This window comes from Danio rerio, chromosome 4, assembly GCF_052040795.2.
Source record: "Danio rerio strain M-AB ecotype USA chromosome 4, GRCz13ab, whole genome shotgun sequence".
In the NCBI taxonomy this organism is placed as follows: domain Eukaryota; kingdom Metazoa; phylum Chordata; class Actinopteri; order Cypriniformes; family Danionidae; genus Danio; species Danio rerio.
The window spans coordinates 46,437,573-46,453,013 of record NC_141024.2 but is presented as its reverse complement, the minus strand read 5'-3'; the positions used below and the strand labels follow the sequence as shown (position 1 = coordinate 46,453,013).

Genomic DNA, 15,441 nt, shown 5'->3' with positions numbered 1-15,441 from the left:
TTAAAATTTGTAAGAAATTCAGTATAAGATAACAAATATCCCAGAGGGTTAATTAACTGCCTCACTGACAGAATACCATTACAGATCCAATTCTGATCAAATAAAGATTTGTTTTTAAAATTTAATTATCCTTGTTATTCCACATGAAATAATTGCGGGGTGAAAATTTGTGTTTATATATCAATTTCCATGATAGTGGGGCTTGCCTATGTAAACAGGCCAATTTAACTGGAATTTTGTCAACAGAAAAATTACATTTTAACAAAAAGTCTATGCCACCCAGAGTATTGAATATATAATTGGGAAATACATTGTAAGAATTGATAAATTCAATCAACCATTAAATTTTAAAAGTGTCATTAAGAGTATTATAATCTAAAACCTCCAATCCGCCTTGCTCTTTAGGATTACACATAACCTCTTTTTTAAATAATGTGGTTTGCTTCTCCAAGTAAAGTTATAGAGAATCTTATCCAGTTCTTTAATAACATTGGGAGGCACATCTGATGATAATGATGTACATACGGATCTAGATATTCCTTCTGCCTTTGATAACAATACTCTGCCAAATATTGAGATGTACCTCATTAACCACATATTACATTTATTTCTAGTTTTCTCAATAATTGGCTCAAAGCTTAATTGACTTCTTAAGAGAGAGAGTTATGGGGAACAACCTGTCAAAAAGTTTGATGGATTGTAGCCCCGCCCACAAGGCAGGACTTCCGGTCTAAACCCCTGCCCTTTTTTATATAAACTTTATAGCTCCGGTAATTAGATTCTTATCGGTTTAATATAAAATAATAATTCCAGCAATCAGATTTTTATCAGACTAATTAAATTAATGATTCCGGTAATGAAAATATTGGTAATGAAATTCTAATCAAACTGACATAAAATTATAATAATTATAATTATTATTAATAATAATTATTAATATAATAATAACAGTAATTAAATTACTTTTATTAGAACCATTATTTAATATTTTTAATTAGTGCTGCAAATTATATTTATTATATTACATTAAATTATATCATATTTAGATATATTAAATAAATATTTTATTAAATAATATTATGTATTGTATTTTATTATATCATATTAGGTTATATTAAATCATTATTTTATTAACTTATATTATAATTATATCATATTATATTATTATAATATTAATTTTTGTATTATATATTAAATTAAATTTTATTATATTATATATCATTATTATTCTATTATACTATATTATATTATATCATTACATTATTAAATTATATTATTTAATATATTATTTTATATTATATTATTATATTATTTATTTTAATAAATTATATTATTAATTATATTATAATTAATAAACTATTTACATAAACATTTCTTTATGTTTAGCCTGTTTGTGTTTCCTCTGTGTGTCAGTCTGTGCCTGAGTGTGTGAGTGATGATAAGGAAAACTTTGGATAACATCCCGTCAACTGCTTGTGTAAGATAGATTTATATCAGATGTAGAATATGTATATCTGATTGTATGTGGTGGGTGTCTCCCACTAAATACTATATGTTGTTAGGTGATTAGAAAGTGTGTTGATATCTATATATCCACATGCAGTCAACTATATGCATATGTGTGTGTGTGTGTGTGTGTGTGTGTATGTGTGTGTGTGTTTGTTTTTATTACATGATGGGGACCTCAGCATGATAGCACACTCACAAAGTGGGGACCAAAAACATAGTGGGGACCGATCGCCCGGTCCCCACTATGTTTTGCCTTTAAAAGACTCAGGGGGCGTTGCTGATATGCCTAGTGCAGTTTTTTTTCACTGATCCCCACCTTGACCATTTACCTGACTTGAGTGTGTAAGTGTGTGTCGGCGCACTGCTCTATAGCGGTCCTGTAGTCGGATGGCGGTACTGCACCCTGACACACACTTGGCGCAATTCACACACTCTGGCTATTGCACATGCGCAGATCTCATAAATGAATCCCCAGATAGCAAACCGATGTTGATTCAACGTCGAATATTGGTTATAATAGTCAGTATCAGTCGGCGATCAAATTTCAACATTGAACCAACGTTCATTATTTGGTCGGTACATCGGAAGGATTTTACGTTGAAAAAAAGATATTGATTTAACGTCGAAATTTCGACATTGAATCAACGTTCATTTATTGGTCTGTACGTCGATCATTAAATCGAAAACAGGACATTCAACACCGACATTTAATTGTTTCATAAACAAATGCCGTTTGCATCAGTGTAAGTAGAGAAATACAACAGCGAGTGCCCTTAATCTTGCCTTATACTATGTACTTTAAGCTGTTTAGGGAAGACAAATATGCAAGTTAGTTGCTATTTGTACAGGCTAGCATGTCAAGAATTTATTTAATTTCACTTTTATTTTGTTTTACTTTAATTGTTTAATTATCTTGTTTTCCTTCGGAATATTATTCAAGTTTCTTAATCCCGTGATATATGGCAGTAGGACTGTTTACATTTATTTTGCAATAAAAATGCATTTTGATATTTGATAAGTACATCCGTGGTGTAGGCTAAACTGGATATTTGAAATTCATTTTAATCAGTTAATGTGATCTCTTCCCTTATGGTTTAGGCCTAATAGATGTTCACCAGTAATCTGTTTTACCACGACAATCACTATATTATTACAAAAATAACTGCACACACAAACTGAATAGATTTCTACTCATTAATACCGGCACATATTTATCAGCGAACATATAAAACATGCAAGATGATTAATTAGATTTTTAAGTAGTTCTAAATAATTTAGGCTGAATTTAAACTATTTAAGTTGAAAATTACTAGGCTACATTTAATTTGTTTTAATCCAACCCATATAAATTGTTTGTAACAACTTTGTAGAAACATTTTTTAGTATTTTATCAGATATAGGCCAGCATTTGTAACTAAAAACTAGTATAAGCAAAATTGAATTACAACCAATTAATTTTATGTGTGAACGGTTACAATCTTTTTCGGTGACATCTTTTTCTTTCATATTAGGCTATTTCTCGAACCAGAAATTATTTAAAGAGCTTATTTTTATCCTGCGTGTCTAAAACGTGACAATTTTTATTAGAAAATAATTAACACTTTAAGTTCATTTGTTTGGTAAATCAAATTTGCCATATTTAAAACGGCTTGTATTATACATTTAAAAGGTGTACATTAAATTTTTTATTGTTTATTTATAGCTTTCTGTTGAAAAATGTAATTGCTTTAGCAGCAATTTTTATCGTGCCAAAATATGGATAATTGCAACATGTTCCCACATCATGACATTAATTTAAATGTTTGTCAACATTACAACATGAAAATGTAATACTTTATGGTTTGGGTAAATAAAGAATTCATTTCAGTATTTCTTCAAGAAATAGCGTTTGGGCTACTTTTGTCAATTCTTAGACACACAGCATGCAAATGACAATAGTTACACTTTACAATAAGGTTCATTAGTTAATGTTAACTAATGCATTTACTAACATGAACAAACAATGAACAACACATTTACTACTGTATTTGTTCATGTTAGTTAACATTAGTTAATGAAAATACAGTAGTTCATTGTTAGTGCATGTTAACTTATGGTGCATTAACTAATGTTAACAAGCATGGACTTGGATGTTAATAATGCATTAGTAAATGTTCAATTATGATTAATAAATGCTGTACATATGTTGTTCATGATTAGTTCATGTTAGTAAATGAATTAACTAATGAACCTTATTGTAAAGTGTTACCATGACAATATATTTCAACATTCATTTAGACACATTAACAAACATAGTCAAAAAAAAAAAAAACATTTTGTAGAATAACCCAATAAACACCTTCTCTCTCTCTCTCTCTCTCTCTCTCTCTCACTCTCACACACACAAACATAATTCAACAAAACAGTTTAATAGATTTAAGCACGTTTTAATAAGTGTTATGAATCTCCTGTTGCGGAGTCAGATGCATAAAAAGCATTGTGTTCAGTTAAACAGACAAAATGTTGCCAGCCATTAACAATTTGACTTATTTATTTGGCATCTTTATATTCTTGTTTGTTACATTTTGTTGTTCAACAAATGACATTTGATTATAAATTGCAGTAATATTTAATGGAAATTCTTTGGCAGTTGGCGTTACATTGTTCCGCCATAAGATAGCAACAGAGATCAATATGATCAGTTCTTAATGGTGCAAATATTTTTCCTCAATGGATATTTATACAGCTAAACAAAATCATCACAAAACAGGTAAATCTCACCAAGTCCATCTATCTCTTTTATATTTTTATTGTTTTAATAATAATATAGTAATGTAGTGGTGTTTGCTTTGATTTTTGCCAACTCTGTTTGTCCAGTTCTAGTTATCTAAACTCATTAGCTTTGATGTCTTCTGTGGTGTTTACAAGTTAGGCTGGATCCAGACTGGAATTGGTACAATTTCTAGAATCCTTTGAATGGACCTCCTAGGATAGAAACGTTCGAGGTTACTAAAGTAACCCTTCGTTCCCCGAGGAGGGGAACGGAAGCACTATAAGTGGATTTGATTTGTAAAATCCACGCATTAGGGAGGATTCGGATCAGAAGCCGCTTGTCTGGAGAGTATTGAACGGGCCAATGAATGAAATTAATTGGCAGCGTAAGCTTGCGCAGGTGTGCGACATCTGCAATTATCTCAGCATATAAGCACACCTGAAGCCAGCAGACGCCATCCTTTTAAGCTGAAGAGACTTTCAAACAGCTAAGGGACAGTCATCATGGCGACGGAGTATAGTGCTTCCGTTCCCCTCCTCGGGGAACGAAGGGTTACTTTAGTAACCTCGAACGTTCCCCTTCGGGGGGAACTTCAGCACTATAAGTGGATTTGATTTGTAAAATCCACGCATTGGGAGCCCATTGAAAGCGCCATAATGACTGCACCTTACCAACACCCCCGATGAGGAGATAGTCAAGCAAGCGTGACGCACCCACATCATGGGGGGCGCGGTCCTCCAACGTGTCCCTGGCCCTAATTTATCCTACTTCAACAGAAATTTTACGGATTTAGATATATTTTTTGGGAAGTCGTGAGCATCTAGATAATTCTAGGAAATACGACAGTACGTTGGGAAGCGTGCAATCCCGATAGGGAGGACGCTGCGGAGGCCATCCGTTACCCAAGGGGGGGATAGATGGCAGAATTTACCTATGGACTAGCCCTAAAAAGGGGGAGTACGCATAGCAAAAGAGTGGTTAGCGGAGAGGGAAGACACGGGTCCGCCCAGGGGGGGGACTTAACCGTGGCGGAATAAGCATATGGGATCGCCTAGTGGGGATCACGCATAGCAGGCACCTATACCCAAAACGCGGGCTGACCAGCGGGCAGACCTACAACGTAGTGGGCCAGCAAGTGACTCCTCCGCTGAGTCAGTGCTGGGGGCCACGGAGGAATCTGCAGGGCTCACCTGACGGGGAACTTTACTGACAGATAAAAAAGGCGCACGTACCTTTGTGTTAGGGAGAATGGCGCAGCAAGCGTGTTTCAACACCCTACCGAGTTGTCTCCTCAATCACCAAAGGGTTACCTAATACCCTTGAGGAAACCGGCTCCACTCGCAGATTGTAAAACCTTGCAAATGTGTTGGGTGTCGCCCAGCCCGCAGCTCTACAGATGTCTGTTAGAGAGGCGCCGCGTGCACGCGCCCAAGAGGATGCAACGCTCCGAGTGGAGTGTGCACGAACTCCCGGGGGACACGGCTGACCTCGACTCGAATAAGCGAGTGAAATGGCATCCACAATCCAGTGGGATAATCTTTGTTTTGATACGGCACTTCCCTGCTGCCGACCGCCATAACAGACAAAGAGCTGCTCAGATGATCTAAAATTCTGAGTACGGTCCACATAAATGCGCAGAGCGCGAACTGGACAAATTAAAGAAAGGGCTGGGTCTGCCTCCTCCGGGGGCAGCGCTTGCAGGTTCACTACCTGATCTCTAAAGGGGGTGGTAGGAACCTTGGGCACATAACCGGGGCGGGGTCTCAGGATGAGGTGAGAGTAATCCGGCCCGAATTCCAGGCACGAGTCACTGACCGAAAATGCCTCCAGGTCCCCGACCCTCTTGATGGAGGCCAACGCAACCAGCAGAGCTGTCTTCAGGGACAGAAATCTTAGAGATACTGATTCGAGTGGCTCAAAGGGATCGGATCGCAGACTCGTGAGAACGAGGGCGAGATCCCAAGAGGGCATGAGAGGGGGGCGAGATGGATTAATTCGCCTAGCACCCCTAAGGAACTGGATGACCAGGTTATGCTTTCCCACGGTGCCGCCAGCTACCGCGCTATGATAAGCGGAGATGGCGGCCACGTAAACCTTGAGAGTGGAGGGCGACAGCCTGCTGTCCAACTTCTCTTGAAGGAAAGAGAGCACAACACTAATCTGGCAATTTCGGGGGTCTTCTCTGCGAGAGACGCACCATTCAGTGAATAGACTCCACTTCAGGGCGTAGGCGCGCCTCGTGGAGGGGGCTCTAGCCTGAGTGATGGTATTAACCACCGCAGTCGGTAGGTTACCTAAGTCTTCCTCGCGTCTAGGGACCACACGTGGAGGTTCCAAAGATCGGGGCGAGGGTGCCAGATGGTGCCCTGTCCCTGAGAGAGTAGGTCCTCTCTCAAAGGGATCCGCCAGGGGAGGGCCGTCGCGAGGAGTGAGAGCTCTGATATCCAGGTCCGGTTGGGCCAAAGGGGCGCAACTAGCAGAACCTGTTCCTCGTCCTCCCTGACCTTGCACAGAAACTGCGCGAGCAGGCTCACTGGGGGAAACGCATACTTGCGCATGCCCCGAGGCCAGCTGTGGGCCAGTGCATCCGTGCCGAGAGAGCCCTCGGTCAGGGAAAAAAACAACTGGCAGTGAGCGTTCTCGGGGGAAGCAAACAGATCGATCTGGGCCTCCCCGAATCGCGCCCATATCAGCTGAACAGACTCGGCGTGGAGTCTCCATTCTCCAGGGCGTAACAGCTGTCGTGAGAGCGCATCGGCTGCACGATTGAGCGTGCCTGGGACGTGAATGGCGCGCAGCGATTTCAGCCGCGGGTGACTCCAGAGGAGCAGACGGCGGGCGAGCTGAGACATGCGGCGAGAGCGCATACCCCCCATGCGGTTGATATACGCCGCCGCCGCCGTACTGTCCGTCCTGACCAGCACGTGTTGCCGCTCCAGCACCGGTAAAAAGCGGTGGAGAGCGAGGAACACTGCCAACAGCTCTAGGCGATTGATATGCCAATGCAGCTGGGCACCCTTCCAGAGGCCCGCAGCCGCATGCCCGCGACACACGGCCCCCCAATCCGTGTTGGAAGCGTCTGTTGAAACAACAACATGGCTGGACGCCTGTCCTAGAGGCACACCGGCCTGTAGGAACGAGGGGTCGTTCCAAGGGCTGAGGGCGCGGCGACACAGCGCAGTAACCGAGACCCGGTGTGTGCCCGCGTGCCATGCGCGTCTGGGGACCCGATCGTGAAGCCAGTGCTGAAGTGGTCTCATATGGAGCAACCCGAGCGGCGTGACGGCGGCTGCGGATGCCATATGCCCCAGGAGCCTCTGAAAGAACTTCAGTGGGACCACTAGTTTGCTGTCGAGCTCCCTCAGACAGTTCAGCAACAGGCGAGCGCGTTCCTCGGAGAGGTGCGCTACCATGGTGATCAAGTCCAGCTCCATCCCGAGAAAAGAAATCCTCTGCACGGGGGCGAGTTTGCTCTTTTCTCGGTTGACCTGAAGCCCCAGTAGGCGGAGATGCCGAAGCACCTTGTCCCTGTGCATAATCAATTGCTCCCGCGAGTGGGCTAAAATCAGCCAGTCGTCGAGATAATTGAGTATGCGAATGCCCGCGAGCCGAAGGGGCGCTAGGGCACCCTCCGCGAGTTTGGTGAAGACCCGCGGAGACAGAGAGAGCCCGAAGGGGAGGACCTTGTACTGCCACGCTCGACCCTCGAACGCAAACCGCAGAAATTGGCGGTGGCGTGGAAGAATGGAGACATGGAAATACGCGTCCTTCAGGTCTATGGCTGCAAACCAATCCCGAGGACGAACGCATTGGAGAATGCGCCTCTGCGTGAGCATTCTGAACGGCAGCCTGTGCAGACAGCGGTTCAAAACGCGCAGATCTAGGATTGGCCGTGACCCACCGCTCTTTTTGGGTACGATGAAGTATGGGCTGTAAAACCCACTCTCCATCTCGGCTGGAGGAACCGGCTCGATTGCACCCTTCGCCAGGAGGGCAGCAATCTCCTCTCGCAAGACAGGGGCGGACAGGGGGTTGACCCTGGAGAAATACACGCCCGTAAACTTGGGGGGCCGTTTCGCGAACTGAATCGCGTAACTGAGTCTGATTGTGCGTATGAGCCACCGCGAGGGGCTGGCCCGCGCTAACCAGGCAGGCAGAGCCCTCGCTAATGTAGTCATCGCTACAATCGCTGACGTACCAGCAGTGGGGCAGCGCGGAGTGGGTGTGCTGATCCGGGAAGCACGAGGGTCCCGCGGAAGAGCTGGAGGAGAGCGATTCGCTCTGGCTCCGCACCCTGACTCTGGAGAGGGGGCTGGAGGGCTGAGGGAAGGAAGACCGTCCCCCCAGCGCTCGTGAGCCACTGGCGAAGCACGTAGAGTCTGCGAGCCGGAAGGCAGCGCGTCCCGGACTGGCAGAACTCGTGCAGTCACATCCGGGGAAGGGAAAAGTGCTCTTTTACTGATGTTTTGGTGGCACTGAAAAGTACCGTTGTTATCGGGGCCCCGCCCTCCAGCGGGGAAAGAGCAAGTTTCCTCTTCTCCGGATGGCCTGTCTCAGGGACGCTTCGCGGTCCATTTACCGGACTTAACGCCGCCCTGGGCAGGAGGGGCTGCCTGCTTTCGAGGTGAACGCCGCGCCCGCTTGGCCGGAGGCGCAGGCGGGGGCGGGGCAGCACTCGTTGGCGGGCGCCCTCGGCGAGGAACAGCGGAGGTGGATGGCTCGGCGGGCGGAGCGGGCTTACGGCCACGCCGATAGATGACATTGCCCATCGCATCCGACTGCTCTTTCACCGCCTTGAATTCCTGGGTGAATTCACCGACGGTGTCGCCGAACAGGCCAGCCTGGGATATGGGCGAGTCAAGAAAGCGAACTTTGTCAACGTCGCGCATATCGGCCAGGTTTAGCCAGAGGTGGCGTTCCTGAACCACAAGTGTGGACATCGTCCTCCCCAGCGCACACGCGGCGGACTTAGTAGTCCGAAGAGCATAGTCGGTCGCGGTGCGCAGCTCATGTAATAAGCTTGGGTTGGACCCGCCCTCGTGCAGCTCGGCCAGCGCCTGCGCTTGGTAGCGCTGGTAGGTGGCCATCGCGTGCAAAGCAGAAGCAGCCTGGCCCGCAGCCTTATAAGCTCTGGCTCCGAGGGAGGCAGACAACCTACAGGCTTTGGACGGGAGGCGGGGCAAACCCCGCCACGTAGAGGCGCCGCGCGGACAAAGATTGACCGCGATAGCGCGCTCCACTGACGGGATCGCCTCATACCCCCTGGCAGCTCCGCCGTCAAGGGCGGTGAGGGCGGAGGCACTCGCAGCACGGGCAGAGAAAGGTGCCCTCCAGGACTGCGTGAGCCTACTGTGCACTTCCGGGAAGAAGGGGACGAGAGGCTTCGAAGGCTTCGCCTTCTGGTCCTCTACGTAGCACCCATCTAGTCGGTCCGGCCGCGGAGCTGGGGGATAAACCATCTCCAACCCCACGGCCGAAGCAGCCCGGGAAAGCACGGCTAACATGTCCGCTTCAGGATCCGATTTGACAGCGCTCACCTGCCCGGAGGGGGCGAGCGGGTCCGGATCTTCGTCGGACAGTGAAAGCCCACCCTCCGATGCCGCGGAGGACATCTGATCTCCGGTGTCAGCGAGTGTGAGAGCTACCATCTGGTTAGACGGATCACTCTCACCACCCGAAGCTTGGATGGAGCGCCGTGAGGAGCGAGAGGTCCGCGAGCCCGTGGGCGGCGGATTAGCTCCCGCTGAAACCCTCAGATCTGCCCGAGCGCCCGCTGCTTTTTTAGAACAGGAGGCAACTGGGGTGGCTCGCTCTCTTGCGAAAGTTAGCCGCGATCTTAGCTGTGCAACGGTCATGGCATCGCAATGACGACATGAACCGCCCGCGAGCACCGCATTAACATGCTGGACCCCCAAACATGCAATGCAGTGATCGTGTCCATCATCCGGAGACAGGAAACCCCCGCATCCAGAAACGCACAGTCGGAGCGCCATCCTGAAAAGGACGTGCTGCACGACTGTGTTGCTCTTTTAGGAAAGTTGCAACTATACGCACCGCTCTGGAGGACCGGACCCAAAGAACCGCAGGCAAGGGAGTAACCCAGCTCGACCGTCTGCCACCGCGAAGACCCACTCTGGACCGGGAGACACACTCGTTCGCTCTGAAGTGCTGATCAGCAAGAGGAACCCTCATCGACTCACTCAGAAAGGATCTGAAGCGAAAAGGATGGCGTCTGCTGGCTTCAGGTGTGCTTATATGCTGAGATAATTGCAGATGTCGCACACCTGCGCAAGCTTACGCTGCCAATTAATTTCATTCATTGGCCCGTTCAATACTCTCCAGACAAGCGGCTTCTGATCCGAATCCTCCCTAATGCGTGGATTTTACAAATCAAATCCACTTATAGTGCTGAAGTTCCCCCCGAAGGGGAACAGGAAAGCATAAGTACACAAATTAACATAGATTCCATTTATATATTTTTTCAGACAAAAGATGTGTTTTTTTTTATTATTTATTAGTTATAATGTAGAACAAAAGTAAGGACAAAAATGTATTTTAATGAAGATTTGAACTTAAGAGTCTCAAATATTATATATAGTACAATGTCTTTGATACATTCATTTTGACATTGCAACTGTATATATTCCCAAATCATGTTTAACAATACTGTATATTTTTCCAAAGTATTTTCTATAATATTCTTTCTTCAGGAGAAAGTCTTTTGTTTAATTTTAGCTAGAATAAAAACAGTTAATTTTTTTAACCATTTCAAGGTCAACATTATTTAATAATAATATTAAGTAATATTTTTGATTGTCTACAAAACAATCCATCATTATACAATAATTTGCCTAATTACCCTCAATGTCACTTTAAGCAGAATACTAGTATCTTGAAAAATATATAGTCAAATTTTTACTATTTACTGTCATCATGGCAAAGATAAAATAAATCAGTTAGGGATAAGTAAACAGAAATGGAGGAAAAAATTAAACAGGGTGGCAAATAATTCAGGGGGCTAATAATTCTGACTTCAACTGTATATGTATGTATGTATGTACAGTATGTATGTATGTATGTATGTATGTACAGTATGTATGTATGTATGTATGCATATATAAAATTCATCATTCCAAGGAACATTCAAACAGGGTCGCAAACTTGTATGCTTGCAACTATACCTCTAGAGCTGTAGTCAAAAACAAAGTTCCTAACTGTGCTCTATTCCCACTTATTCCCCCTATGCCCTATTAATTTTCATTTAGAACATTCTAACATTTAAACTTGAAATGATTTTAAAAAATGCATTAAGGTCATCTCTCTTAGGTGTAATTTGCTTTCAAAGTATTCGTACAGTTCAGTTTAACCGATCTTCATGTTTATAATTGTGCTCCCTTCACAGTGCATTTTACAGTTATGCCTCATGACGAAAGCTATAGGGGACCTATTATTTAAAAAGCTGAATTTACGTTACGTCTCCAAAGCTTGTGAAACCAAAAAAAAAAAAAAAAAAAAACACATAGCATACGTTAATTATTTTCATTTATAGTGGGTTATTTATTAAGTATCTGTACTGTATAACACATGGGCCTGTGGGTCAGAACCTTTCAGCAGTGGTTTGCATGCGTCAAATTATAAAAGTAGACTTTCCCAAAAAATTAAAATTTATAAGCAATATCCTACTTAATCATCATCATCATTATTATTATTAATATTAATGTAGGATTTTTTAAAATTTCCTAATAATCCTATATTTGCCATTTACATACATTTCAATTAATATGGAAAGCGAGTGGATGTTTTTACCATAACTAAAATTTAATTTTTAACAGGTTTTGTGTAAAACAATATAATTTGCACAAAGAAATTATGGGGTTCTTCTCTGAAGAAGTTGATTATGCCTGTTTAGAGCGTCATTATGGACGTTTTACGCTATAACTTACATGGTTTAGACGATGGATCTGTGACAGAGAAACTGCTGGTTTTGGGAAAACACTCGTGACTACATCGTTTTTTTCCCAAACAATGCATCGTACTATGATTGTGCAGCTGCAAGTTATGTCGTTGTTTGTTTTTTCCTTGTTTGTCGTTGCACCCCAGATCTGTTAATGAAATGTTATTTGAAATGTTAAAAAAAAAATACAAATAAAAAAACATTTTAAAACTTATTTTAATAGTTTTAATATTTTGGTGCTTTTTTATTTCATTATAAAAGCTCTAAGAGAAAAGATTTTCAAGAACCTTGTTCACATGTTTCTGCATTATTACAGATGTACTATGTTAATAGTCACTTATTCACTTATCTACAATTAAAAATAGTGACAATGTGGCATAACTCTGTTAAATGCTTAGTTTCTGTTACTGGTAAATACTGGTAAATACTGGTAAATATACTGGTAAATATAAATATTTAGATGATCAATACTACCTTTGCTACTGCCTGATACGATTTCGTTATCTAACATATCTGTCTGTAAGGTAACATTGGTCTCACACTGCTCTGTTCTCCTCACATTACAACACAATTACTCTTCTCTAACTGCTGTTATGTCTGTTGGTCTGTCCACAGGCTCATAATTGTATGGCTGTGATGCATCGTTTGTGTGAATGTCTCAGAATATCTTATTTTGGCATCCAAACGTGCACCGCGATCAGTTGTCTTCATACTGTTTATATGTGCGATCTTCCTAGTTCAACGTCACTTACAATCTGGTGATTTTTCACATGCGGAAGAACATTTATGTGACTAAAACGACTACAGATGGCTTAAAAATAAACTTTAACGTGTATTTTAAAGAAAATGTAGTTCCTACTTTACTCTCATGCACATTGACTCACTGGGGTGTCTAACCTACAATATGCTCTTTAAGGCATGTGCTGTTTATGAACTAGCTTTAAAAACAACATACGAGTCACATGAGTTCATATGTGAATATCACTACCTTAGTTAGTTGTTAGTTCATTGTTTGCTAATGTAATACAATTTTCAACTACTCTTGAACTCCTGTTTAAACGGTTTATTTTGATGGAAACGGAACACATTTCTACTGCTTTTCAGTGTAAACACGTATTAGATCAACCATTACATTTAAACACAGGAGTTCCAGAATAATTAGAAATGAGTTAAGGATAATGTGCCCCAAGTAAAATCATCCTGACAAAGAAAACAAGTTTATGTTAGTCACATTTAGCTTATGTAAAAACAAAATGAACTAACAAGTAATTAAACTAGATTTATTGTATTTAGATCTATTGGCATTTACTGTTAATAGATCATGGTAAGAAAATATGCTATTTGCACTTAATGTAAATAGCCATTGCCATTTTCTTATTCTGTTGGCTAATATTTTCCAAATAAACGTTTTTCCCATGGCATACTATAAAAATAAATAGCATATTAGTTCATTAACATACCATTCTGCTTTCTCCTGCTATATTATAAAAGTGATAAGTATTAAACGTTTATTGTCTCAATTGCAGGTGTCTTTTTGTTGGGTTGCTTTTTTCAAAATGAATCGTAATATTGGTGCCCCATTCAGGGTATATATAGGCAGAACTGTATAAACCCAGATTTAAAAAAAACAAGGATTTTTAAACACTTTTTCCAGTACTTATTTTTTTTTATTCAAGACTGACATGCAGCGTACTGAACACCTGAAATGTATTCTCAGCAATGCACTTTAAATTCAATAAGAACTCTCCAATTTATTCAAATAAAATACATTAGTAATGTAGTAATTAATAATATATTCATAAATAAAAATATAATAAACCTACAATAAATGTGCTTGTAAAATAAAAAATAAAATAATGTATTTGTTTATGTTCTCTCAAAGATGGAAAGAGAACTGAAAATTTGTACCCAAGTAAAAATACTACTACATTGGTAAAGTAATACTACTAGTAACTAATACTAATATTAAGTGTACAAGTAAAAGTAAAAAAGTACTCTTTTTTAAAAAAATACTCAAAATAAGCAATTAGTTAGTTTAATAAAAACACTGATTTTCATTAAGGACCTTTTCAAGTGTAAACTTGATAGAATGGTTCAAGTGTTTAATCACAAGGCTATATATATGGGAATTTGCACTACTAAAGGAAGTGTGGTTGCTTTTTCCTTCACCATAATTAATTTTTCAATACCACTGGCAGAACTATAAGGCCATAGATATATTTGATGTCCATTTTATTAAACAATATTTTCTACTTTGAAATGTTTAATTAAAGTATATGAAGAAAAGATTGAAATTGTCTTTTATTTACACATTTTACACTATTTTACTTATTTGCTTACTGCTTTGCAATATGGCAAATTTGTTGAATATATAGCTTTACAGCACATGAAAATTGTTTTACACTTGATTTTAAACTAAAATGATTTTACAAATAAGTACACTGTCAGTAATGAAATAAAAAAAAAACAAATGACTTCTGTATTTGAAATATGACAACACTAAAATTTTTGAAGCAGTGTTTTAAGAGCCTTGTTGTTTACTTGCAACATTTGGAGAAATGATTGAATGCACAATACCTGCATTCCCTCGTCAAAATTCAAATTGTATTTAGAAGAGTGACTGACAGGAGGAGAGTCAGTTGCTGTTAGACAAAAAAAGTCTGAAATGTGATTCGGTCAGAATGGCCGGAATAAGAAAACAATAACAGACATCTCTATGGTAAAAACATTTGAAAAGCATTATGCCAATTAATCATTTGTTTTTTAAAAATCATTTTTTTTAGTCCTTACAACAGAGAAAGGCATTTGCCCGTCCTTACATTTCACATAAAACTACACAAGACTGTGATAAACTAACACTATTCAGCTGATCTGAAACCCCAAATACGTTTCCCTTCTGAGTTCAAGATTAAACTCAGAGTTGGTTGAACCACCTTTCTGAAACAGACCCCAGTTTGAGCATCAATGTGCTGCAGCTCTTTTTAGAAATAAGGGGCAGAGACGAGCAACGGTATATGTTTGAACTTTAAACACAAACACATTGGGCTCTATTTTAACGATCTAGGCGTAAAGTTCAAAGCACAGGGCACAAAAGCATTAAGGGCGTGTCTGAATCCACTTTTGCTATTTTAAGGACGAAAAAATCCACTCTGCCTCATAGCGCATGATCTAACAGGGTTGAGCTTATTCTCTTTATGAGTTATAGGTGTGTTTTAAGAATAAACCA

At 41.3% G+C, this 15,441-nt stretch overlaps 1 protein-coding gene across 1 annotated transcript in view; it reads left to right on the top strand.

Moving 5' to 3' along the window:
* The window catches only part of LOC148681932 (uncharacterized), a 398,953-nt gene that overhangs the window by 260,093 nt on the left and 123,419 nt on the right, over positions 1-15,441 (top strand). The gene's annotated exons all lie outside the window — the stretch shown is intronic.